Below are 27002 nucleotides of genomic sequence, written 5' to 3' on the forward strand. Positions count from 1 at the left end.
GGAACAAACAAACTAAGAAGGTTGTACAAGATTCCTTGCTCTCTTTTCTAGGAACGAAATTAGCATCGCCCCTTTTAGGCGCCTTAGCTTTAACGCCCGTCTCCGTACAGCTCCATGATTCTTCCTGTCTCCGTCCGCGTCTGATGGTCATGGCCTCGCAGATATCTGCGGGAAAAAAATGAACGCGCGTTTCCCAATAGCGAATGTACTAACAAATAAAACAAAAAGCGAGTGACACGGACACGCGGGCTGTACAGTTCTGCGGGTTATGGTAGATTTCGAAAGGGTTTGCTTTATTATTATTTTCTTTATTCCGACGGCTACCTGGGCTAAGCAGGAACTATTCCTCGATATCTCAAAAGCGATAAATATTTATTCTTTTTAGCTTTCTCTTTTTTTCTTTATGTTCAGCATAAGCTGCGGACGACTTGGGACCTACGCACACTTCGCATATCAACGACTGGCTGTCGATAAGCGATGTGCCCGTTCCTTAAGCGTTTTTTTATGTTTGCGCTTGCGTCGTTAATCCCACGCACTGTACCCGCTTTAGGGGTATAGGTTACGCTCACGATGTCGCCTCGCTCCTAGCTTCTACTCAAAGCAAAAATTGGAGGCGACCCTAATCCCTGTGTTAGGTGTCTGGTATAGTGGCTCTCGCAACGTCGACGTTCGTTTTCTCTGGCGTATTTTTTACGTTAACCTTGCGTTTCGTCGCACGGCCGAAGCGGATCTCGGAAGCCACGTAGGAAGAAGTGCGTGGTTGAGATCCGCTCCGCCAGGTGGCGAGCCGCCAGGTGTGAGTCGCCAGGTGGCGATTCACAAGAAAACCGTCGGCTCTTTCAGTGGACTCATTCAATTGACTATCAATGATTATCCTGATAGTTAATTGGTCCATACCTTAAGTACACTTATGTTCCTATATTATATGCATCTAATATAGCTCATAACTTCAACCAGTACGTACTCTGATTGGTAGAGAAACAAGATTGTTACTCGCTGTTCGTGCCACTAAATAGAAATGCGTGGCGCTTTCAGTGGTTGGGTCAAACCCTTCCGCCCCCCCCCCTTTCTCTTCTGTTTTCGATTCACTGCGACCCTATTCTCTATAACCCATAGGCCACGATACTTTTATGACTCTACTTAAAAGATCAGGCGGGAAATATCCAGGCCTCAGGCGTTGTGCGCCGTCGCGCACAGATCCGCATTTGAATGTGGATTTCATCCACGAGTGTGGTTGCCAATTCAATTCAGCGCGAGTGGTCTCTTGTGGTCGCCTTCTTCTTGACCGTCGGAATTACCGGTGCGCTTGCTCGGACGTGGTTGCGCAACAACGGGTTTCTCACGAACGTTCTGGCAGCGACATGTATATTACCTTCTTTTTTTTTTCACTAACCTGTCGGATGTTCCTTTCTGAGCAAACCGCGCTCTAACTAGTTTGATGCAGTTTCAAACCCTGTTTGTTATGCAACGAGTGTTCGTTTTCCGTCAGCGCAGTGCATACAATTAACTACGCTTCAGTTCCTCCAGGCTCGGGTTTCTCAAACTTCTTTATTATTTTTTGTTTAGATTTCGATCGGGCGCTACGGGGGCAGTTACGAAACTTAAACGGAATCAACCGCGACTGTAAGAACTGGTCTGGGAGTCTGGTTTCGTTTGAATTTCTGTACTGTACCCATCTAGAACGTGTACAGCGGTCCACTTGCTCCTGATAAATATGCATGCCGGCAAATGTAACTCAGTGTTATAGTCTCGCTATCTCGTCTCCGCGTCTGCGTTCTGTACGAGCAATGCTATGCGTGCGTCCGCGTTAACCATTACCCCTCTTAGTAGGTAAAAGCCCTACGCTATAGCTGTCGAAATGGCTTATTCTCCGAACCCTCGGGGGTAAAATTCAGTACACCCAGACTTGCGCAAAATGTCACACCGCCCGCTTCTCTCTGTATAGTATGCATTTTGGCCAACCACCACCTATTCGTCACTACTGCTGTTATTAGTATCATTACTTTAAACATAACCGCTGGTGTCGGCAAGAACGACAGGTTTCGGAGGCAGGCCACGATTAGCGCCGCGAGAACTGCGTTTCAAAATCAAGCTGGATCGAAATTGGCGAGGCCTCGGGAAACGGGAGTGCGCCGTGGAGCCACGCCCACTTCGGCTCGACGCGAACAAATTTGCTATGCGTCTCGCGTTCTTCGTCGCCGACGTACGGACGCCGGGTTGTTCTATGGTGGCAGCGCAACCACGCCGACTGCCAGTCACAGATGAAACAAAACCAACGCTGCACCATCACGCAATTTTTTTTTTTTATGCTCGCCGCTCATCGAGGTAGTTGTACTAAAGGCCTAAAGCGTGCGCGGGGCAGCGACGCAGCAGTGCTCTATTCGTGATGATCGGTCGTTTCGCTGTCCACATGTCTTGTATACAGCGCGGTCGGGCGTTGCTCAGTTTGTCAAGCACGAACGAATCGTACACCTCTCCCCCCTCCCCTCCCCTCCCCTGTCCCTTTTCTAGCCCCAATTCCACTCCCCACCAACGACAGTTACAGCAACCCTCGCCGTGCCCACAACGCGCAAGCCATCCCTGCACTCTTCAGCCTTCACGCCACGGCACATGACCGCACCCATGTCCACTCTACGGAAAGCCGGCGGCTTGAAAAAAAAAAAAAACCTCGGCACCACCACGACGCGTGTTGGTCAGCATTCGTCCGTGTATAGGCTAGAGCGGGCTACCACAGGGCGGGCACGGAGAGCGCGCGCGACGTCAGAATACGGAATTTTGTTTTCGGGCATGTCCCTGGCAGCTCATCTTTTCGGTATTTTTTTTCCTTTGTTTGTTCTTTAATGTGCTGGAGTGTTGTTCTTTGCTGGGACTCCCCGCTCGCATGTTACGCGCTCCGCCCAAGTCTCTTCTGCGTTGATAGAACGCTCCTTTTCCTACGTCACCTCCTCCCCCTCTCTCAAAACCTCCTCCCCTAACCACCACCATTGTTCATTTTTCGGACAGGATCATTGTGCAGCGTCTGATTCATATTCACCCCGTCTCCTCTCCTCGAAACAACGGGAGACAGTGGTTTCTCGCCCCGCCGTGTAATCTGTCTTATTTGCAGTGCTTCATATTCTACGAAAAAAAGAAAAGAAGAAAAAAAAGAGAGCAGAACTTCGATCCACAGTTCTTCCTTTTTATGTACTCTCTAACTCGACACATGCGGACTTTGGATGGCGTTCAAATATTTTTAGACTGTTTATTCGTCAGCCGTAACGAGGCATCTCACTAAACTGCAAATTTTGTTTCTTTGATCCAGTCTGAGTCATGTATTGTCATTATCTACACGCACGCGAGTTTCCGACGGAATTTCTGGCAGCGTCGAGGCTGGAACGCTGTCAGCGTTGAAAGATGCGACAGCAGGTTGATGCTTAGCCACGTGTTTAAACTTTTCGTTCTTACTTTATTCTGTTCCAAAGGCCACTGGAGTGTTACATTACATGCTGATCCGTTTTATGTACGTTCCTAGCCAAGGACCTTTAGTAGTGTTTGGCTTGCTCTTCGGAAACGCCAGGGCCTGCGTACACAAAACCGTCTCACGCTACAGTTGTTTGTAAGACAAGTTTTTAGCCAATTCGTATTCTGGACAAATCATTACTGAAGGCAGCTGTCAATGGCAAAAATCACTTGCGGACGAAAAGCATTCTGAACTGGGACATTGGTTGCTGTAAACATGAACGGTATTTATAACGCTTGCAGCAGCACCTTGGACAGCGTTGTCCAAAGGTAGCACGTAAAGTGCACTTGCGTTTGAAGGATAAAAATGAAATCTGCACTTTTTTTTTTCTTAATCGCCGGATTTCCCCCCCAGAGAAGTCCGCTGCGCCGCGAGCGTTGTCTATATGCAGAGAAACAAGCTTTACAGGTACGCTACACCGCTTTTTGGGGCAAGTTGCTCGGGGCTGACCAGCTTCACACTTACAAAGCGATTGTCACGTTATGTCTTAATAACAATGACCGTTAGTGTCTAAAAACCATGCGCTATGAGTTAATGGCGCCATAATTAAACATGCGCCATTATCAGCACTGCTGTACCGTTGACGTAATGAACCGTTGACGTAATGAACGTTGACGTAATGAACTCGAAACTTAGGTTGTCGGTTGACTTCATCGACAACTAAAGAGTTTGACTGGTATATCATTCGACTGATCGACTGATTTAATGACATCGGCAAATGATCATATCAACATGAGTGAGCGAGCGACGTCCACTTGCTAATTTAAAGAGAGGGGGTATTCAAAAGGAGTTTGGGCTGGAGGAATTGTCCAGTGTCTCAGAACATACCCTGGTTACTGCTACTACTACTACTACTAATAATAATAATAATAATAATAATAATAATAATAATAATAATAATAATATAATAAATAATAATAATAATAATAATAAATTCTACTATATGTGTAATAGACAGACAGACAGACAGACAGACAGACAGACAGACAGACAGACAGACAGACAGACAGACAGACAGACAGACAGACAGACAGACAGACAGACAGACAGACAGACAGACAGACAGACAGACAGATAGATAGATAGATAGATAGATAGATAGATAGATAGATAGATAGATAGATAGATAGATAGATAGATAGATAGATAGATAGATAGATAGATAGATAGATAGATAGATAGATAGATAGATAGATAGATAGATAGATAGATAGATAGATAGATAGATAGATAGATAGATAGATAGATAGATAGATAGATAGATAGATAGATAGATAGATAGATAGATAGATAGATAGATAGATAGATAGATAGATAGATAGATAGATAGATAGATAGATAGATAGATAGATAGATAGATAGATAGATAGATAGATAGATAGATAGATAGATAGATAGATAGATAGATAGATAGATAGATAGATAGATAGATAGATAGATAGATAGATAGATAGATAGATAGATAGATAGATAGATAGATAGATAGATAGATAGATAGATAGATAGATAGATAGATAGATGTATGTATGTATGTTCAAGGACAATCTACCTCTCGCTTAAGCGTGACACCGCCCCACGCACGCTTAATTACTTCGTGATTCATTGCGTTCATCATTCGACAGTCGTCACCGACACTGCGGCGCTTGCTCATTCGTAGCTTCGTTCGGATATCTCTCCGGCTAAGAACTACACTACCCGTCGCGAGGAGTGAGTGGACGACAGACAATGTCATGGAGCCTGGAAAGCAAAGACGACTCCCCGGGTTGTTTGAATGATGCATCGCGGCGTTCGTTCGTACTTTCGTTCGTCAGCGAAGGGGACCGTGTGTGTGCGTGTGTGTGTGGCAGCCTGTTTGCATTGCCTAGCCATACTTATCGATTGCAAGGCGCGCGCTCACTAGCGCAGGGGCCGTATGCTGACCGCTCGCGCATGGAGACTCGGACACGTGTGTCCCGGACTCGCAGCCGCTTCTTCTTCCAGGTTATTGTATTTTCACGCTCGTTCGCTCGCTCGCTCCTATGCCTCGCTGCTTCTGCTGCTGCTGCTTTCCTTTCTCCTTCTGCCTCACGGATGCCTCGACGAGTCCTTTCTCTTGCGTGGTTGCTGGGGGACTGCTCTGTTTGTCCGCCTGTCTCCCAGCCTTGCGTTTACCGTCACCTCAACTTACGTTTTGATGTATTGCTTTTTTGTCTTTCCTTACGCTTATGTTTTTTTGTCTTTCTTTGCGGATTTCTTCCCTTGCGCTCGGCACCGCTTTCTGTCGACGCTGTGCATACTGTCATCGGAAAGGGAGGGGGGTTTGTTCCTACCAGAAGCAGGTGACGTTCTGGTTTTTCCTCATTCTGACTACTCGTTCTTGTTCTTGTTCCTTATTTTTTCGGCCAATAGTAGGTGCTCTCGGCGATTCGTCAGTTTTTTCGAAATGCACCGTCACGCCAGAACTTTGCGACAAGCTCTTATTCTTGCTCTGCGTTCTCCTTTTGCAGTGAAGCTCTCTTAGTCTACCCTGTGCCGTCGTCGTCGTCGTCGTCGTAGTAGTAGTAGTAGTAGTAGTAGTAGTAGTAGTAGTAGTAGTAGTAGTCGTCACGTAGGTCACGTTACCAGAAGGAGGAGTGCACAAAAAAGTAAAACGACATGAGGATGATGATGAATAGGGATGATGTTCGAGATTATGATGACTACGCTCGAAACGTGTAAGCGCGTGCATTTCAAATCTAGCGGTGTACTTACGACACCACGCGATCTCGCCAGCCAATCACATTCACTCGAGTACTTACGGCCTGGCTGTACGGCAATTTTTACGGCATGTACGTGGCTGCAATTTTTACTGTTCTCCTAAGCGTTTGTACAATCGGTGCCTTTATTGTTAAATTTCTTCCTGATCGTTATAGTCTAGGTAGCGCGCGCACAACGAGACGCGATATGCGTGACATAACTGTAAGCGTAAAAAGGTGCCTGTTTTGTCTTCCTTCGTGCGACTGCGGTTGTCACGCTTAAGAAATGGGCTGCGAAAGTTGACACGTGTATAGGAAGCTCGTGGCCGTTGAATAAAAATGACACGGGGCAAAAAGGCTAGTTAGCAAACATGCGAATTACTATTGTCGACGCCTGGTGGGCGTTGTTGGCGCATACGTCAAAGACAATGCCAGAGCTTTTCCTAAGGTTGATCGTGTGATGCTCAGTTGTTGTACCCCTTGCTTGGCCTCCTCTCGCATTTCTGGTTGTTGCTCGTTTCTCTTCATGACGCTCCTACGTTTATTCCAAGGAATGCCGCATCGGTTGGTGCAACTGCTGCGGTTAAATTGTCGAGAGTCGCTGCTGGCTTCCGCGTCGCTTACTTCACGCTACTCGCTGGAGCTTCTACTTCCTTTTACCAGCGAGGTTGCTGTAGCTCGCCGTTGTTTGTGCGGTGTTGAAAAAAAAGAAAAAAAAAACTTCACAGGTTTGTATGCGGCACAGGAATTGGAAAAGCCCCACTACCGAGTACAGCAGATGGGAGTGTAACTAAAACTCTGCGCGGAGAAATGGAGCACGTGAAACAGAGAGAAAGGAAGAAGAAGAAAGAAACGGAAAATAGAGAGACAGAAAGAAAGCGACAGAAAGACAGAGAAGGAGGAAAATGGAGAGCAAAACGGAGAAGAAATAACATAAAAAAATAGAAAGACAGCGAAAGAGATAGAAAGAAAGAGAGATAAAGATAGAGAGAGAAATAGAAAGAAGTAGAAACAAGCAGATGCATAAAAGAGATACAAGAAACAGAGAAAAAGAGAAGAGGCAATATATATATATATATATATATATATATATATATATATATATATATATATATATATATATATATTGCCTCTTTTTGTCATTTGAGCTGACAAGCAATTATGACAAATTATTGTGATTCCTCCTCCGTGCAACACAATCGCTATCTGTGACGGTAGGACGGCAAAGTTGCAAAATGATGATTAAATAGCGCTTTGGTAAATTGACATTTAGGGATCGTAAACAGCGCATCACGGTGAGGCCCGATTGGTTCAAACGGGGGCCGCTTTTCGTAAAACTTAGATAAGGCTACGTCGTTTCACGTATCCTGTTTTCGCAGAAGGAAGTCGAAAATGGGAAAATCGGGTTTCTTTTGTCGATGGTGGAAAGGGAAACGAAGGAATAGAGCTCAGGAATAAACATTCAAACAGGGAACGCGGGTTTTTTCTAAAGACGTCTCGTGGAGGAAAAGTACAAGACGGGAGAGTGGAATGTAAAACGAAGAGGGGGGAGAGATACGAATCGGGAGAAAGGGAAAACCGCGTTCGACAAGGAACAGCGGGAAAGGTTTCGACACTACCGGGTAGCACTTTGTGGCGCGGTCGACAGAGGGCGCTGCGCTCGCCAACGCGGCTGCCGGTGCGCGCGCCACGGTTTGAAAAGCCTGCGTTTTTGGTGGAGCCGTCGTCCCTTGTTACTTCTATCTACGTATGTTGTATTTGTGTCGTCTGCACTGTGTCGTCTGTATCTGTTCTCCCTTCGTCGTCTGCTACGGGATTATCGTCTGCATTGGTGCAAGCGGGCATCCACGGTAGTGAATCGAAACTTTGATTACATCAAACCGCGCCGATGCAAACAGTCAACGGCACTTCATTCTTGGTGTGTGAAGCGTCAAGTCCTGCTTTACTGCCATTTCAAGCGCTGACGGTATAGAGGGACATCAACTTTTTCTGAAAAAGCTTCGCTGCGCGTTGGAAGCAGTGATGAAGACAGGCAGGCTGCGATCAACGACACCCGTCATTCCATTCGTTATCAGTCATGACTTCTCCCTTCGAACTGCAACAGCGGGAGTTATGCAGTTCGCTAAAGCGGCCGTGCAAGTGATCCCGTGACAACGGGGCACCTTTGAATTTATTTCCGGACTCTGCGCGCGAGAACGTCGTCTTTCATAGAACCCTCAGCGAGCAGTGTTACCGAAGGTGTCTGTTAAACGTATGTCCTTGTGTCTCGTTGTCAGGTGTTGGCGAGAACGGTGCTACTTCGTATATGTGACTCTATATGAAGCAGTCAATGAAATGCTTTGGTTAGCATAGCCTCGTTTCCTTTGGCGACACGACGGCAGGCTCGTGGACGACGCATCGACGGACTTGCAGTGTTTACCGGTGCCGGCCACCAGATACTAGAGATCCGAAATAACGATTAAGATAAGCTGAAGCCACGCCGACGCCTTCAAGAGAGGCCTCTCTCCGGCTGTGAAAACGTGAACCGTCAGCTTACATCGTGTAAGTGCAACTATTTCTTTCAAGTGAAGCTTGTTACGAGTTACGGATTTCGGTAGCGGCGCACACACCAAGCTTCCCCTGCTCCTTTTTTTCCCGGTAGTGGAAAGGCTCCTGAATTTTTTTTCGTTTATATTTTTTTGTGGACTTAGTATGTTGTGTGTTCGTGAAATATGCGTATATATATATGGGGAAACGGGCATTCGAAACGCTTTAAATATATCTATAGGCTCTAGTATAGCCTATACTTTCACATATGGGTGCCACTATCAAACAACAATGACAACAAAGTACGTCATTAATGTCGTAACAGCTAACAGTTCACAATAGAGCTGGAAGGGAGTGCACGTGGATATGGACGAATAATAATCGGACGATAATCATTACGGTCCCTCGGCTGTTCCATAAGGACTTGTCACCTTCTCCCTCTTTCACCTCCTTCCCTGCCTTTTTAAATACAGTATTACATACTCTACTCGTTATGACAATTACGTCCGCTTCCCATCTGTTGTTGTTGCGCCGGTTTTAAGCGTTTTCGGATAGTGTTCGTTCACCTCTGAATGGACGCACTTCCTTCGCTTATACACGAATTGATGGGAAATAACTGTAAATATCACCGTCAGCAAAAATAAAGCATTAAGAAGCATTAAAAAAATAAACAGCGAAATGGACCTCGTAGAAACGCATGAACAGTACGTGCGCAAGCAGTACGCCCTGTGTTTTGTTTGCGCGTTTCCTGTTTGTCGGTCCCTCCCGCTTTTGACGTTTTTCGCGCGTACATGGAAAGCTCATAAAGTGAGCTTGGCAGGTACAGTCGAAGCAGCGTAAGCTATTCTATCTAGGCATAACGAACGCTTTTGAACACAGCGTAATAAACCACCGCTGGTAAGGACGCAGTGCCATGGTCCCATTACGATGAAAGACAATTCATTACGTGAACGACAATTGGCCGAAGAGGTGCATTTAACCACGAAAGCTAACAAGCCTAGATAGCAGGGGTAGAGCGGCCGCCGTTCGTAATGTATTTCTGACGTATCTTTCAAGGCAAAAGCCTTAGATGCCTCATCAAACGCGAAGGTTGACCGTCGGCGGCGTCGGCCTAAACACGAAGTCATGGAAAAAAAAATCATTTGATGGCGTCGTCAGATGAAGCAACATTACGTCACTCATCGTCAATTTTTGTGACGCCATCAGGACGTCAATGTGACGTCACATATTGCCAATTTTTTGCCGCCATCATGACCTCATTATGACGTCACATAATGTGGCGTCACGTGATGACGTAATCACATTACGTCATCGCCTGGTCAAAGGTGGGCTGATCCCAGGTGGACGGCCTCTAATACCGGCGGCAGTACAATACCACTTTCTGTGCAGAAAGGTTTCGGAGGGAGGAAGGGGGGGAGCGATCCAGCCATTCTACTGAGAAGAAAAAAAAACGCTAGGCCTGCGCGGAAAGCGCAGCACAGTCACAGCAAAAGCTGGAAGAGCGGCATTTCTAGAGCCCATTATAAACTTTCTTGCGACAAGTACACTAGCAACGTACCCACTGTATCCTGTAAACGCTGCCCAATTCTATCGTTGCCATCATGATAAGTTAAATGAGAATGAGGGAGAAAGGCAGATCGGCAGTGAAGAATCACACCGCTTACGCGAAATGGGCGGTGTTGTCCCGGCTGGTTTGTCCCTGTAGAGTTTCGCCTCTCGGCGTTTGGCTTTCCCGCCGCATACGCCGTGTATGGTAAAAACTTTCCTTCTTTCCTTCTTTGCTTTCATTATTTAAAATTCGAACTCGAAACTGAACTAGAGTAGATTCCTACCGCACAGTTCTGCTGCGGTTCTTCGCAGTTTACGACCAAGTTTCGCCAAGTTCCGGCGCGGGCTTCTGCGTATAACTTACAGACTTCGAGTGGTGGCGCTAGTAGGTAGGTACAGTGTTGTCTACCGTGAGCGCGCTTGATTGTGATTCAGGTACCCAACTTTGAAATCGAAACTATGGTAGATACAACGGAGGTGGAGTCCTGGCTTTCTTTCTTTTTTCTTCTATCTCGCGTTATACCGAATTCTAAGCGAGGCACAGAATACGTATCAGCTTTACGGAATATATAAGTCGAATGCGTGAGCTTTACAGGCTCCCTCGCGGACTTGCATCGCGTTCTCGTTGATTCAGTAGCATGGGCGGCGTTTAAAATGTTTACGGGCATTCATTCTTTTTTTGTTAGAGATCGCGCGTGTAGACGCGGTGTACAAGTTCCGACTTGCCTGCTGTCTGAACGTCGCGTGCAATCCTGCTAGGCCCTGCTTCGTTTTATCTCTGCTTCAAAGTCTCTTACTCGTATCCCCTGAATACTCGGGAGAGTGGGATGCTTCGGCAGTGTTTGCGGCATTATTCAGACAATTGAGGCATTACACCGACTCCGCGCAACGTATGGAAGTCCTTGCTGAAGCGTACTGCTACCCGTTGTATTTTCCTTGCTTGATTTGGCGGAATAATGCTGGCCTGTCAGCCTCTCCCGCATCTGTGTAGTTTTATCGAAACTTCGTCGAAGCGACTTCGTTCTTGCTTCGCTCTGTGCGCATTCGGGAGTGGTCGCTACAGCGGGAAAACACGAAACGGGCTGGGATATGGAAATGTTTGAACAACTGCAACTTCGTGTACAAGGACAGCGATGATGACGTTGCATTCATTACGTGCGTTTTTCTTCTAAAAATGTATAGCCGCTCGTCGCATCAGTAGAGTGAGATTTTAAGCATTATCGCACGTTCTTACTTAGAGTTAATAAACGTGGACCTGGCGATAAGATTACCTTCGATATACGGAATCAGGAACGGGTCACTTAAGTGCGGGTAATCTAAAAGAAAACCTGTTAGACTTCACGTTTGCATCTCCGAAGAATACTCTTCAGATGAAAACGCCTAACAGTATAACTTCGCGGCGCAACATTTCTGCTTCACCAAGAAGCCGACTTTACAACTGCTTTCTCGAAAACTGAAAAAAAAAAGAAACTTTATTTCAGCTCAAGAAAGAAAAAGAAAGAAGGAATTGATGTCTTTTGTGAGCCAGACATTTCCATTGTCAGGCGTTTGCCTTTGCATTCTTCGCTCAATTTTATTCCATGCGTCCTCCTTTTATAAGTGAAACGAAATAATAAAAACCGTACACTCTTGGCGGCCGCCCTAAGCGACCATAATAAGTGTTCTCAGGCCCTGCGGTGGGGGTCAAGCTGTTTGCGTTCTTCGTTCAGCAATGCCGGCAAAGTTTTTCGAAGAGGGACGGCGAATGGCCGACCTGAGTGGATAAGCCTGATGAAAGGCTGTCGAATGAAGAGCGCGCACTTCCCCCCCCCCCATCTTTCCATCCAGAGAAAGCGGGTCGTTTCGGCCATTGCAGTTCGTCCTCCAGTTCAGGAGCTAGACCCCCCGGTACAAAGTTTTTCCCTGTGGAAATCAAAACTCGTTTCAATAAGCAGGCGCCGGTCGGCCGACCGTCTGTCCCATCTCCACCGCGCAGCAGCTTCCGTTAGCCTTGTCTCTCCCTTATTTTTGTCTCGATTCATTCATTCCTTCCTTCGTAGCCATTACCCTAGACGTCACTTCCTTGCAGTCGCTTCTCAGATACTTGCGTGTAAGTAGCTGTCTTTGCGCACTGCCCGCTGACCATTCTGCCCCCCCCCCTCCCGTTTTTCTTCTCCTTTAGACGGTTTTTTTTTTTTTTTTTTACTGCATGTGTACTTGTTTCAGTTGAGGTTGACCTTAAGTTGAAAAAGAAGTGCGCGCTGTCCTCTAAAGCATTCGAGAGGCAGGAACCTGCAAAACAAACTGCAGTCGCTGCTTTAAGGAGAGAAGACAGAAGAGAAGGCCACCAGTCAATCGACAAACACTTCTACTAGCAAAGAAACGTAAATAAAAACGCCGCCCTTCTGGAGCTCCATCTTCCCGCATGGTTCCCCCACCCCCCTCCACTCCCGCCTAGGGAACTACACGGTTCATTGATGGGAACTACGATCAACAAAACACTCGAGCGAAGTAGGAGGTGCTAGCTAAAGTGCGTGGCTAGACCTCCGACAGAGTTCTTCACCTTGTGGTCAAGTAGTTCGCGCTCTTGCACCCAGGGGGGGTGAGGTTGGTTTCGGTGGCATCGATGTTGATAACCGTCCCATCTCGAGAAATCTGGAAAAAAAGCAAACAAGTTAAAGGACGAGCGAGCAACAAGAAGGCAGGATGTTGTACAGGACAGAAGTGGCTCGCCGCACTTTGCTGGAGCTCATTTGCGAAGCAGCTAGGGCCATCTTCCTTACCGTCCATCTCTTTTCACTCTCTCGTTCTCTCTTTCTCTCTGTTTTCTGGATCGAGATGAAACTTCCGCGGCGACCGTTAGGCCCCTCTCCGTTGTCCCTTGGGGTCAATTTGCGATTGGCATGGCACATACGTAACTACAAGCAGTCCCCGCAATAGTCTTCACTCAAGTCCTCCCTAAGAAGTCGAGCGCTCCCGCTGCTCAGTAGCACCGGTAGTGTTGTTGTTGTTAGTCTTTTCGGGAGCTGCTGTCCGCCTCCGCCGGCCGGGACACGTCGTATATATACAACATGGCTCCCCGACACTCAAAACTGTCCGCCCAGGTTCTCCCCCCTCAGGCGTATCGCGGCGGCCGCGTTTTCGTTTGGGCAGTTTTCTCGTACGTATCTACGACTCTTGCAAGAACAGTCGGGAAAGAAGGACGTGTGTTATGAAACTGGAGCACCGCACATACACATACACGCACAAAGAAAACAAAAGGAGGCGCTCAAAGAACAGAGCATCGGTTCTTTATACTCGTTTGTGTTTGGCAGTCGTGGGCAGGACCTACAACAAAAAGTGGCTCCCTCTATGGTCGAGGGATGAACACCGTAACGATGGAAAACCTTCTGCCGGCAATCAGGACAGGCCTGTACGATACTTTCTTTCTTCTTCTCTTCTTTTTTCAACGTGCTTAGACCAGGCTCAGTGTTCTTACTCCGTGTCGTTCTCATCTCAAAAACAGCGGGTAAGCTCCCACCCGCCACACGAACCAGATAAAGAAAAGAAGGCTACAGTATTTGTCCATCTCGTCTATCCCGCGGCCTGGGAGGGGCTGCGTCGGTGTCTTCTCGAAGATGAAATATGGTGCTCGAATGAACGTCACTTAGCGCCCCGCGGCTAGTTTTGGCGTCTTGCGCGGGTCTCTGGACGCTAGTTGGCGAGAGCCTGGTAAGATCGTTTACCGCCTCACGCCGATTGAAGAATTGGCCTCCGGTAGTTTAGGAACGGAAGGACGTTTTACTCTCCGTCTCGCTCACACGCGCGGTATTATTATCTGGCTGAAGTAGAACCGTCTGATGAACATGTGGACCTTTCGAACAAGTTCGACGCGTTTTACCCAAAGCTTTACACTCTGTGAGAGCCCTTTGACTCTTTTTTGCCACGTATATCATTGTCACCTGTGTGACTCTCTTTAAAGAGAAACGTTAACTCTCTTTTGCAGAGTCGTCGGACACGCAACTCTCCACAACGCTCCAGAAGAGAGTTAAAAATTGTCTCTTTAAAGATAGTTATGTACGTGAGAGTTACATAAGTGGCAAAAAAAGGTCAGATGACTCTCTTTTTTTTCTTACGCTGTAGGTGTCTTTATACCTGAGTGTGGCATTTTCAGTCCTTTTTTTTAGTTCCTGTAGAATAATAACCTGGCCGTTTTTATTTCAGTTTTGGTGCATTACCAGTGACGTAAGGCCATTACCACTAGTGATACATCGGTGTGGTCGGCAATGCCATTAACGAGAAAAAACAAACAAACAAACGAAGTGTTGCTTGTCGAGATGACGAGTTGGTCGCAGTAGAGCTACTACATTGACTTTTATAATAATTGCGGCTCGATTGTCGACTGCAATAAAAAAAATGACAAAGCCTATAATTCACAGATGCGTCGGCTTCAGCTCCCTTAACCAACGCTAACGCAGATCAGCAATCGAGCTACTCATTGGGCTAGAACGAACAGTGACGTCACTTGTGGGACAAGTACAGAGGCGTCATTTATACGACCCGTTACCGAGAAACCGCGCGGCCTGCCCTTTAAGGCCCCACGCAGCAGCAACCGCGCAGCCGGCAATGTTTCACGGAAGCTGCGTGCACGCACCGTTACACGATGCAGCCCTCCCCCCCCCCCCTTTTTCTTTTTCACATTCGATGCTCGCAGAGTAACTGATAGCAGCACATCATGAAGCTCCCAGTGACACGTGTGGCTTATCACGCAAGCCACTGCGCCTAGGGTGTACGCTGCTTTTTTCCTATAGCTTCCGTGCTGTCTAGCTTCCCAGAGCTGTCTTCAGCGCGCCCACGCTTTTTTTTCCCGTTCCCGTCGTTGCTGCAGAGCTCGCGTGATGCGGCGCATCTCTGACGCTGACCGGCGTCACGGTTCCCGCTCGGCAAAGGTGCGTGCGCGGTTCCGTTCGCTGTGTACGCCCTAACCACCGCCGGCCGCACGATGACAGCAGCCAAAATAACGCTGTGTCACCGCGCTTCTCGCTCACACGACTCTGTGGCTTACGCAATATGTCGTCCCTCCACAAAGATCGCTGTTACTGCTCCTCTCCCCCTCATGAACTCCCGTTGTTACTGGCTTCCTGTCCCCGCGTCCCTACTTCTTCCTGCTTTTTTGTGCCTTCCTTCTTAGAAACAATTTCCCCTTTTTGCCCCTTCGAGGTCGCTTTCCCGCGCTAGCAGCCGTGTTGGGCAGGAAAGCGCACCCACGCGATGTGGCGACAGCTTTTTTGGTACTCGATGGTCGGTTTCATTGCTTTCTTCTTTTTTTTTTTTTCGCGGCACTCACAGGGCTATACAAATAGCTGCCCTTAATGGTGCCGATCTGTCATTTCGTCACCGGCGAGGGTTGTCCGGCGCGAACCCGCGACCTGTGGGGTGTCTGGTCACGCGTGTACCTTTTGTTTAGGGCATAAAACTGTCACGTCATTTCTAACGCTTTCTTTTTTTTTTTCGTCGGTCGTATACTATACCATTTCCAAGGTGTGTGGATTGTTGAAAAAAAAAAAGAAACAACCTGGCGTGACTCAGAAACGCAATACCGGTGGCGCAACCCGCTCGGTGTATACTCTCGGTGTCATGTGGCGCAGAAATAGAAAACCTAAAGTCATTGATGCCACACACTAGCTTAGTGAGACTGTAGAATATTAACTGTAGAAGACCGATTAGAACAACGGAAGAGCACTCGGACGATTTGAGGACAGGCCGCGTAGTTGTCTTGAATGCACTTCGTTGCAGGGGGCGTGTGTTTGTTGATTCACGCGTCCCCTGATCTAACAGACAACAGGAACTGTTCTCCACGCTCAAAAGTACCTACAAACAAGCTAGCGCCCAACGTGTGCGGTTAGGGAGTAAAGTGGAAGCCATAGGGAAGAAAGAGGGGACGTCGGGCGCATCGTCAGGGAACAAGAGAAGTACGCGCGTGTCTCTAGGGACAGAAAGTGATACCGAGAGACGTCGCGCGTGCCACGCGTTGAAGAATGAGAGGGGGATGTGTTGCTTCTCGCCTTAATGAAGCCTTCTAATTACCCGCTGTATCAGATGGCGCTAATAAGTGATTAACCCTCGCTAATTGTTCCCATTAATGAAGCGACGGCACGCGTCCCGCGCTGGTTGCTTGCCCCCCGCTCTCGTTCGTGTCATCTCCCTTCTGGTGAGGGGACGCGCGATGTGAAAGAAGGCCTTCCGCGGACCGCAGCTGCCTTTTTTTATTCTATTATTCTACCTCCTCTAGTTCCGATTCTGCTGAGCTCCACTTTTCTGTTCCTCACTACATCTATCTATCTATCTATCTATCTATCTATCTATCTATCTATCTATCTATCTATCTATCTATCTATCTATCTATCTATCTATCTATCTATCTATCTATCTATCTATCTATCTATCTATCTATCTATCTATCTATCTATCTATCTATCTATCTATCTATCTATCTGTCTGTCTGTCTGTCTGTCTGTCTGTCTGTCTGTCTATCTATCTATCTATCTATCTATCTATCTATCTATCTATCTATCTATCTATCTATCTATCTATCTATCTATCTATCTATCTATCTATCTATCTATCTATCTATCTATCTATCTATCTATCTATCTATCTATCTGTCTGTCTGTCTGTCTGTCTGTCTGTCTGTCTGTCTGTCTGTCTGTCTGTCTGTCTGTCTGTCTGTGTTAGTGAATAAATAAATAAATACTGACACGTAGACACATTTTTCGATTTCGCGTCTCGCGACATATTGTGTCGCCTCACACTTTTCGCCATTTTGACGGCGAATTTTCACGTATGCCTTCGCGCAAGACTACACGACTGGTCCGTTGAACAATTCTCAGTGAACAAATATACAACGTTTTACGGCCAACGTCGAGCGAAAAGAGCCTTGCAATTCATATCGGTGTAAGTACGATTAAAGTATAAAGACACAGAAACTTCACATCTTTACAGTGTCTGCGGCATTTGATCGAACACTTCAGTCAGTGCCCTGTCTCGCCGCTGACTCGTTCGTGACAGAGCCAAGATGCCTTTTTGCCTTTGTTTCTTCTTATGATAAAATCGGCTATTCAGGTTGACACTCATGACTCCATACTCTTATAAGGAACGTCCCCGCAACAGAAGTCATCCGGCGTAATAATTTTTATTCGTATGTACTCGCTAGCGGCACCGTCAGTCGCAACTTCGTATCTCTTCTTTTCTCTGTCAAGCAAGCAAGCAAGCAAGCAAGCACTTCAATGTAACTGCCTTTAATGGAGGAGCATACGTCGGCACTATTCATATTCATTATCTTTCGTAGAGAAGTGCCTGTACGCCTTGATACAGGGCCGGATGTTCGTTGCGACATGTTAGCGTCATCTCTGACGCCCTGGCATCGTTTACAACCGCACGTAGGACCGTAACTTTGGTCACACTGTCGGGGCGGCTCCTTTCGTCGCTCATTTTGTCTAGTTTGTCGCCACTTTTACTTATCTCCTTGCAGGGTCCGATAAGAACGCAAGCGCTGTTGCGTTATCGTTTTTTTTTCTTTGCTTGTTGTTCGCTTATCTCTAACAGTATCTGTTGGTGTTGCAAGGAGGTCTCGCACCTGTCGTGATGTGGCTTGGAAAAAAAGAAGGTAGTCATTCAGTGTCTGATGGCGCAGTAAAAGTCTGTATTCACTTTAAGCTTCGCGAATCGCTACATAGCCTTGCTTGTCTTTGCTACTGAAGCTTGTAGGATTTAATGAGAGAACGGTTGATGCATTGTAGTCTGTAAAGTTTTGAGAAATGAAAATCAGTCAATATCACTTTGAGATGGACGATCGTATAAGCAGTTTTACGTAAAAAAACTGCGATACAATTATATGGGAAATCAGAAGCGAGTAGATGGTGTTATAGTTAAGATCGTGTTTCGTTAAATGATCACGATCATGAAATTGATTCACGCAGGCAATATAGTAGGTAAACGAGGGAATCGGTGATTTGTGACAGTAATAGGCTGGGTTGGTTGGTTGGTTGAAAAAACTTTATTTGGGTCCTGCAAGGCGCGCGTCAGCGCGCAGCGGGCGACTCCCACGTCGGGACCGTCAGACCAAGCCTGCCGGCCGCTCCGCGGGCCTGCTGGACGGCCCAGAGCTGGTCAGCCAGGAGGGAGCTGCGGAGGGCCGCCTCCCACCTGGCCGAAGCAGTATCGGGGTTAGTGTGCGTTGCCTTGCACTCCCAGAGCATATGCGCTAGCGTGGCTACGTCTCCGCATGCGGGGCAAGCGTCACTGGGGAATACCTCGGGATAAATGGCGTGTAGTAGGCTGGGTGGCCAAAAAAAAACTGACGCATTGTTGATACATGCATCAGATTAGATTGCGAGATTAGAGGTAGTTGTGACTGCATGGCAGGCACAGCTGACGAGGCGCAAACATAATTAGAAGCCTGTGGTGAATTCCTGCAACAGACTTTAGGCATCATGGTAATGGACTATATTGTACAGAAGGCGTTACAACATTTAACTGGCCTTTAGCACCAGTTGCCTTGAAGTCTTCTGAAAGTCACATTTGGGTTCTGAAATTTCTCGCGCGGTCTTTTCCGACGTTGCAACAATATGACATCAATATAAAGGCAGTAAAAATAAAATAAGCAGAAGAACATGATCAAAGCTTAGTAATGCAACGCTCCGCAAATATAACGGCCAGGATCAGCTTGCTGCTACTTCAGCACGTATTTCTGCTTAATTTCATCAGATAGTTTTGTTTGTGTTTCGGAAAGCCGAGCGTGCATTCAACCTGCCTCCACAAACGCTGAGCATGTCACGTTACGGTTCAAGATCAAAAACTCTTGGCGATTTCAACCCTGCGTCTTCGCACATTTCCATCTTCGAAGAAAGACACCGTCGTTTCAGAAGCGTTGTATAAGGAGCACGAGCGTTCTATTTACTTTCGCCCCGCGCTTTCTTATCGTCACTACGGATGCGCGGGCAAGTGGCGGCCAGATTTCGAGAGAGACGAACGGTCTAGCTGAAATTTACGGCCTAGCTGCCCGCGGCTCCCGAGACTTCTCTTTCTCTTTCATTCCCATCTTTTTTATTTTATTTCTTGCGTCACTTATCCACTTCTGAGTTTCAAGATTTCTCATTCCCTCTTTCGATATCTTCCTCTTCTTTTTGTCTTCACACTGTCTCATAGATCGACGCCTTCTTCTAAAATCTCTCGCGCGGACTGTTTTAACGTTTTGGCTTATTGTCGCGACGGTATTGGCGACTTCTCCAAAGGGGATCGCCACCTCCACCTCTCTTCTTTTGCTTTCTCAACTTCCTCGCCTCTTTTCTATCGCCACACTCTTTCAAGCAAACAGGGCGAGGACACGTTCCTACACCGTTACCGCCTTCGCGTGCCTCTCGATAAAGGGCATCCGTACACGAACGACGAGTTTCAATGAAACATATCCGGAGGCAAAAGTAAAAAAAGAGGAGTGTGATGCGACCACCAAGAACCTCTGACCAAGAGGCAAAACAAAGAAAGCAAAAAAAAAAAGAAACGTACCGGACTTTCCTACGTATATACAACGACTCAAGGAGATCAGAGCTGTCCGGAGACGCCGTGCAGTGAAGCGAGCCTCGCGATTTCGCCGCGTTTTTCGAGTTCAAGCGATGAGAGGAACGCGTAGTAAAACAAAAATGCCGCACTGCGATCTCACGCGAACGGACCCCAACGCGCATCATACCGTGTTGCTCACGTTGATAGCAGCGAAAGGCGATGCAGCGGCAAAAGCGCACGAGTGCGTTTTTCTTTTGTTTGTCGCTTCGTGCACTATGCAGCTCTGAACCGGGGATTTAGACCTAGGAATATATCCGCCTCGGGTGAGTCCGTGTTTGGCATCACGGACCATCCGACCCCGGTCCGTTGCGCTTCTTATCTATGTATATTTTTGTTCTTTCCTCACCTGATGTCTCTTCGCCGTGCGAGTCTAACGCCGCGTTCCTTTCGGCAACCAGTACACGGCGTTCGGAGATATGAAAACTGTCTCGTCATTGGATACGCTGCTTTGCAGCTGCTGCTGCTGCTGCTACTGTTGCTACCGCCTTTCGTCACTGGCGTTGTCGATAGCCGTTGTTTTGCTTGGCCGCTGGGTTCTAACCTCGCGGAACGCCTCGCTCCTGGGCTGGCTCAATATCGTGCTCGCACCCGTCAAAGGAGCGCGCGTCTTCCTGTTTAAATCTTCAGATCGCGTGTTCTCTGCTGTGAGCGACGTGATGGCATTACATGCGCTCAAATCTGACTCCTCGACTTTTTTGTGTTTGTGTTATGCTTTAAGTTTGTCTACGGGCATTGTTTTTTGTTTTTCTTTTTTTTTCTTTTTCTCTGTGATCTATGCACGTGCCTCGCATTTTACGCTCGAACTTCGCACAGCGCTTCAATGGCCACTACGGAATGAAAAAATGAAAAAAAAAAAAGCTAGAAAACATTGGAAATTGAAAGCCCAGGCAAAACGACACACGCACAATCAACTTCAGAAAGAGATAGAGAGTGAAAGTTTATCTTATAAATCAGCGTTAAAAGGTTGTAATATCGTCGCCTAAGTTGTTGTTTTCCTCTGAGCATGGCACATACCCAATGCAGAGGATTTGCTGAGTAGTGGGTGACATTTTAAATTATTTTTTTGTAGTGTATCATTCCTAGAATCTGTAGCTATTTAGTTTACTGATTTCAAGTGCCAATTCACTATAATGTCGCGGTGGCGCAGCTGGTTTTTTACTCTCTTTTTTTTCTGCTGTGTTGTCGTGTTGAAGTTGCATTGAATGTAGTGAAATCGTGGGAAACGAAAAACGGTGTGCTGGTTGCTACCAACGAGCAGTTAAGGTAAAAAAAAAAGAAAATAAGTGTGAAACGTGGCCTGACACAGCCAGAGGAGGGGACGAGGGTGATACAAATTTGCATATTTTTAATTACGGACTTCCACTTTAATCTGATCACGAGATGGGCGCTGTCTATTTACTGCACACCTCGCAGGAGGGGGGGGGGGAGGGGGAGGGGGTTTGGAGAAAAAGAAAGAAAGAAGTAAAAAATGAATAAATATAACAGGACGGGAAGGGCGGGGTATTTCTAAAAAGAAATATTATAATACGAAGTGTTCTTAGTAGATGTACAAAGTGTGAAACCACTTAAAAGCAAGAAAGGTATGCATCTGCGTCATACATGCCCCCCTCCCCCCCCCCTTCCCCCCCCCAGAAAAAATGGACTACCTTAAAACTTGAGTTACTGGAAGATGTATACTTAAGCGCTGCAAATTATATGCCTCAAAAAAAAAAGAAATAGTAGTAGAATAGCACTGACGATATGGACTAAAAAAAAGCTCCTTTATCAACCAACTATGGCCAGTGTCTGACAACATCTATATTCACGTATCGATTATACGAACTTTTTTTAGGGGCGCCTTTTTCTTTCGTCACTCCCCATTTTCAAAACGGAGTTGTGTGTTTTTCTCAGCAATTTACAACTTGGTAGAACATTTACCTTCTATTCTTCTATGCCTGTTTTAGATTTTTTTTCCACTGGTAGCTGTTAAAGAGAGCCATAAATAACAGCATTTCGGAGAGAGCAACATCGTATCGCGCAAATTTAACACGACCGCGAGACCCGATCCAATATATTCATACACGAAAGGCAACAACGTTCTGTCATAAATATTCCTAAAAAGCAAGCAACAATCGGCAGAAGCCCACTATACGTTTAATAAGCGCTCAAATACACAAGTTCCAGCTTGCATCCCACTGTTAACGTTTTCTTATCTTGCCGATGTTATATTTTTTATCTGCTTCTTCTTATCGGTAAAGAGGGCAGTACCTTCCGTAGGAAATGCAAAGTTTGGGTAATGAAGGCTCTCGTGCAGCGGACTTCGTATGCAAAGTGGGCACGCCGCGCCCTCTGGGTGAATTTCGATGCGGCATAAAACGTTCGCGTGCTTATACCGGCGCAGGCATTTTTCGCGCGGGCATTTTGAATTCGGGGTTTTATGTGTTGCGTGTTTGACGCGACCCCTCGGGATTTTCTGTTTTTTTATTAATTTCTTTTTTAGCTGAACGGAAACACCGCCACCGTGCGCCGCGCACCAACACCCCTTCCGCCGTATTAACGCAGGTGCAAAAAAAATATAATGAAAGAAGGGAGACGCGAGAGGTAAGTATAAAAAAAAAAAAGAAGAACGAGATGTAGATTCTACGCAACGGGCAATTAAAGCCGCGCAAAACAAAGGAACGAAAAGTTCTTGCGTGAGCGCGTCAGTGTTTATTAAGGAAATGCGGGAAGAGGACAGATTGGGGGAGGGGCGGTAAATGGGGGGGGGGGAGAGGACGGGGGGGAGGGGCGACGGATACTGGTGGCAGAAACAAAAAAGTAACCTACGAGCCTCCTCGCGAAACTACGCAAGACCCGAAGCATCCAGGAACGGAAACATACACAAAACGCTAATATGCGCTCTCTGATCTCGCGCTTTAAAAAACGAAATAAAAATATAATAACCTAAAACGATTTTTTTCCCGCTCCTGTGGCTGCAGTGTTTCAGTTCTCCTCTCTTCGAGTTGAACGGAGATTAAAAAGATGTAAAATCAAAGAAAACACCCTGTAGAAAGAAAGTAGGAGTGAAAAGCGACGGACTCCCGTCCCCCGTATTCTGAGCTGTCGTCTAATCAATATGCTAATCCTGCAGGTCTTCCTTGGACAGTTTTTTTTTATCTTATCTTCGTTCGGGTAGTTGCATCACACACTGCCCTATAGGTAATCCCCTAGGTGGCGCTGGGCGACGTTTTATTTTTGTACCTTTTCGCTTGAAACTTGCGCTTATGCCACTTTTTCATTTGATACCGGACGCCCGATATCTCCCCCCCCCCTCCTGTCCCTTCACACACAAAACACACACACACGCACACGGACGCGCGCGCCTGCATTATCCTGTCGCAGATCTTGTTATTAAGGGGACACTGTGAGGCGAGGTACGCTTCCGCCCATACCTGAAGACGAGTTGCTGCATAAATGGAAAGATTAAGAATATTCAAAAACGTGTGCGCGGTGTTCAATGTTTTGATACTTCTGCATAGGTATATTCGGCCACAAGCCGCGTCTGGTTAGGAAAGACTAATGGTGGTTATACTTCTTCATGCGATGGTATTAATTTTTTTGTTTAATGTTTCTACTGAAGTTCGAGAAGTGCTTCTCGCGGCACTCGATGACGCCTAATGGTCCGTGCAGAAACTGCACATAATATTTTGCACTGTTTCAGCAGAATGTGCAGTGAAGGCAACAATGAACTACGGAAAGACGGCAGACTTTCATAAACATATTTGTATGGGCAGGGCGCCGCATTTAGGGCCGTGCAGAGGTATGACAAGGCCGTTTTTACGGGAAATAGCGATAGTATTGATCATATTTACATACATACATACATACATACATACATACATACATACATACATACATACATACATACATACATACATACATACATACATACATACATACATACATACATGCATGCATGCATGCATGCATACATACATACATACATACATACATACATACACACATACACACACACATACATACATACATACATACATACATACATACATACATACATACATACATACATACGTACATACATACATACATACATACATACATACATACATACATACATACATACATACATACATACATACATACATACATACATACATACATACATACATACATACGCTTCTCCAAGTATATGTAACGATATAGATCTACGAAAGGGTCAGAATAGAAAGACACGGACAACGGCAGCAAGTGAATCGCCGCTTCTCGACCTCCACGGAAAACAAAAGCGTGGCCTCACCACCATAGCGCGCAGTTTCGTACGCACTAACGGGGGCCGACCCATTCTGCGTCTCTTGTTTCCACGAGACTGGGGCGCGCACACACACGCGCACGCACCTTTTAGATAAGACAACGCCCCTCGCGCCTTTTTTTACGCGTACCGGGGTGCGCGGGCGCCTGCGTTCGCTGTCAGCGATAACCTCGTCATCGCATGGAGCGCGGTGCTAATTTGCTAATCTTCCACTCGCCTCCTCCTCAATCGCCTCGACTCTGACTGCGCGCCGGTCCTTTATATTCACGAGCGACCCGACACAGACACATACAAACACAAAAAACGCGCTCTTTTGCTCCCGCGTTTCACTCATACATTCACCGCGGTCTCATAGCCTTGTCAGTCTCCTCTTACCTTAATATCCTCACTCTTTTCTGTCTATTATGGCAACAATAAGTCAAGAAGAACCGGTCGCCGCTTGAAAAGAAGAGAACACGGCTACAGCAGAGCCATTGTTTCTTCGCGTCGATATTAATTAGGCCGGCGTCGTTTGCGCGTTAATTTATGCGCCTATACGTCGTTGTGGCGAAGCGCCTTGGGTTTCACTGGAATAAAAGGGGTTGGTCAATTGTGGCAGGGGGCGTGTTATTGGCATCCCTTTGTGGCGGTAACTGCATGTAGGGTCATAATAGGTATAGACACTGTACGAAGAGAGCTCGTAAATGAAAGATCGAAGAGGTCGCGCCTCGTTGAGGGCGTTGTATAGCATTTCATATTTGACCCCTTGTTCGTTATAACGAAAATTCGTTATACGCTTCCCTTTTCTCTACCTTTCCTCTTTTTTTCTTTTTGCGTGGTGGCGGGTGTTGTAATGACGGGGCTTTAGAGGGAGCGTACAGACACTGTAGCCACTGCACCTGGGTGTTTACTTCTTACTATACGAGACCTCCTTGAGACGTCTTTTATCTCTTTATTAACTATATCTGTTCATTTGTATTTTCGTTAATCTGTTGTTTTTAAAACCTCGCAGACTTTGTTTTGTTTCTGCGCGCATGTGTTGTTCTTGGCTACACGTTGACGAATTCCTTTGCTTCCTGTTTAATATATAGCCCAAATCGCTTTCTCTACCTTGGTTTTTTCAACAAAGCCATCGTGATCGGCGTTGCTTGAACCTAGAAAAATATAGTACAGAAGAATGAAAGAAATCTAAACGGAAATGTTTTAACGAGCTGAAATACAGGACGAAGAACTTGCTTTTTTTGTTCATGGATGGCCACTAATCGACTCGTAATCATCTTTTATTGATTTGCCCTTTCTCTCTCTCTCTCTCTCTTTCACTTTCTCAGCTATGTGCCACGAGCACTTCGCGTCGCGTTCTTGTTACCCCCCTTCCCCTCCTCACTTTCACCCCATTGTGCCGGCATCCCTCGGTGGTGTCCCGTAGCGCGCGGCGCATTGATTTACTGCTATGATCCCGGTCGGGTTAATTTGGCTATAATTCTTCGACGCCGCTGTCTCAGTCGACGTAGCAGTGCTGACGCTGCCCGTTGCCCCCCTTTGTTTAGCGAATCGTCGGCGAGACAATGATGATGGTTTTGTTTATCCGGCCAGTCTGAAAAGAGAGAGAAGCATTATTAACTGTAAGCTGCCTAGAAACAAATGGAGATCATAGAAGGTGTCAACGATCAGGCCTGACCTTGCAGGAATGTCTATCTCCCGCTACCTGTACATCTTGTACTACTTAATTATTATTCCTTTTCGTAGCCGTTATTCGACTTTTACTTTTTTGAAGGTCACATTGTTTTCTACTTAAACTATGTCGTTAACAGTACAGCGCTAGCGTCTACGACGCTATATCTGGAACAAAGCCACTATAGTTAAGTAAAAATAGGACATCGAAATTGTCGTCTAGAATTGTCGTCGATACACGTTCTAAAGTAGAATAATAATTAATCCTTAAATGAAATGGCCGTTACGAAGACCTTAAGGGCGTAAGTGGGGAGCGAGAGGCACATAAAATGAGCATTTGCCAACATTGGCTAACCTTTGGCCCGCCTTGGATGCTCTTCGTCAATGTTGGCTAATGTTGGGTATGTTCGCTATGCGCTCCTTTAACACTGAAACGAGATAATACATGTGTAATACTATGTCCTCTACCGCACTCCATTGCATGTTTTACACAATACGACAGCTGTTGTTAGGTAGGTTCAACGTTGCTTTCTTTATTTATTATTATTACTTTACACTGAGAGACTACTGCATTTGGCGTCACGTGCTTTTATCTCTTGTGATCCGTCAGTACGTCACCACCATTTCTTTTCTAGAGAAAAAAAAATGTCGGTTGACGCACAAGTCGTACAGCCGTGGTTGGCAAAGCTTACATGTAGCTTAAATATAGTACGGCAGTATCGGCAACATCCTTGTCGCATCTGTCGAGCCGGTGTCGCGGCAACGGCGGGTTGACGGAGCGGCGCGCCTGAATTGCCAGCCACGGTATGCAACGAGAGCGCAATCGCTAACCCGGGCATTTCCTTGTTGACCGCGCGCGACGTTTATCAAGTCGTCTTTGTTGCCTCTTCGTAGAAGCACGGACTTGTGTACGCGTAAGTGTTGCCGCTTGCACAAGCAACGCCTGTAACTCCCCAAACAGGCTAACACATTCTTTTTATTTCCTTCGCGATAGCGCGTCGAGTGATTTATCACTTCCGCTACACGCATTCGTCACCGAAGGATTCTAAAAATGTTGCCAAATATCCGTTCGGCCTCTTCGCCGGCTATTTTGAGACGAAGCAATGAACGGCGCTACGGTAATACACGAATAACGTGACGTGACTGCAACGCAAATTCACTGTGGCTGGCTCGCGATGTACTCGTAGCGCCGACTAAGCGA

At 46.5% G+C, this 27002-nt stretch overlaps 1 protein-coding gene across 5 annotated transcripts in view; it reads left to right on the forward strand.

Annotated features, from left to right (window-relative positions):
* The window catches only part of LOC119371838 (forkhead box protein P2), a 476643-nt gene that overhangs the window by 406090 nt on the left and 43551 nt on the right, over nt 1-27002 (forward strand). The window lies entirely within an intron of this gene.

This window comes from Rhipicephalus sanguineus, chromosome 10 (assembly GCF_013339695.2).
Source record: "Rhipicephalus sanguineus isolate Rsan-2018 chromosome 10, BIME_Rsan_1.4, whole genome shotgun sequence".
In the NCBI taxonomy this organism is placed as follows: Eukaryota; Metazoa; Arthropoda; class Arachnida; order Ixodida; family Ixodidae; genus Rhipicephalus; species Rhipicephalus sanguineus.